Source organism: Rhinopithecus bieti, unplaced genomic scaffold (genome assembly GCF_001698545.2).
Source record: "Rhinopithecus bieti isolate Rb0 unplaced genomic scaffold, ASM169854v2 scaffold_25419, whole genome shotgun sequence".
NCBI lineage: Eukaryota > Metazoa > Chordata > Mammalia > Primates > Cercopithecidae > Rhinopithecus > Rhinopithecus bieti.
Window position 1 is genome coordinate 5470 of NW_016811375.1, and position 1561 is coordinate 7030.

The window sequence follows — 1561 nt, forward strand, 5'->3', positions numbered from 1 at the left end:
ATATATATATATATATATATATGTCAACAGACTTTTTTGGAGGGGAAAGAGAAGAAGCAATAGCCAGCCAGGCATGGTGGCTCACGCCTGTATTCTTTACACTTTGTGAGGCTAAAGTGGGCGGATCACTTGAGCCCAGGAATTTGAGACCAGCCTGGGCAAAATAGCAAGACCACTGTCTCTACAAAAGTAAGTTAGCAGGGCACAGTGGTATATGCCTATAGGCCCAGCTACTCAGGAAGCTAAGTTGGGAGGATCACTTGAGCCCAGGAGCTCAAGGCTGTAGTGAGCCATGATTGCACAACTGCACTCCAGCATGGGCAACAGCAAGAGCTCATCTCCAATTTTAAAACAAAGTAATAGCTCTTAAAATTAAATATCATATTTTATCTCTTCAAAGATGCATGTATTTTTCACACTTTAACATCCCTGGAATTGGTATAGATCTTAAATTGATGCCATATCATAGTTGAGTCACATTTCCCCTTTCTCACTGGTAAAGTAGTGGTGAGTCTTATAAACAAAGGCATCTTAGGAGTTTTGCCTAGATAAAAATGGCTAGGAATCTACTTAGGTCTAAATTTGTAGGCGTTAGTGGAAGTAAAAGGCTGTAAGCTTACAAGAGTAATGATTCATGACTCAAATTCTGTCACCATGCCATTTGTATTTCATGAGTAGCCCGTACGGCTGTAAGAGCCACAGACTTCTCAGTGAATTTGAGTCATGGTAACATTTTCATACTTTTTGGAAATCACCTAGTAATGTATAGTGTATCTATAAAGATAGTCCCAATAAGGTTCAAGGATAAGCACAGTGTTTGGAAAACGAGCAGGAAGTCAAAAGCCAAGAGGGTACTGTGAATTCTTTTCTGAAATTTTGATGAATTCACTATTTGCCTGAAATTGGGCAGGAAATTTGGTCGAAGGGGATTCCATTTACGGATTTTTGTTGTAAGCATGTGTTGTCCTTCCTGCCCTATGTGGGCTTTAACATAACCACATGTATTTAGGGGAAAATGGTAAGGCATTTTTGGCTTTTTGATTTTACGGTTGGCTCTGTATAATAAAAGTATTTCATCAAAACACTTGTTTCCATACTACTGTATTCTATTAATAAATGCTTACCTTTTGCCAAATGCAGCTTTCTTTACAAAGAGGTCTCGGTGACTCTCTGTCAGCTATGTAGGTCAGTCTAGCTTTCTAGGGAAGCAGTAAAAGGTAGAAAAATGTATTGTTGGAATAATATGTCAGATGGAGAGGTCTTAGGACACAACATAAATCTGGGATTGTGGTATATGTATTCTTTAGAAAGGTAGCTTTCAAAATTTTCATTATGACCCACAGTAAGAAGTATATTTTATATCACAACCCAGTATACAGATGCACAAATAAACCTATATATGTGGGGGTGTGCGTGTGTGTGTGTGAGTGTGTATAATGTCCAAAATAAAATGTTTACCACTTGTGGTGTGGTCCTTGCATTTTCTATTTCATTCTATCCTTTTTTTAAATGCTCATCATAAATTGCTCGATTGATTTTTTTACAACTTCCTAAGGGGTTG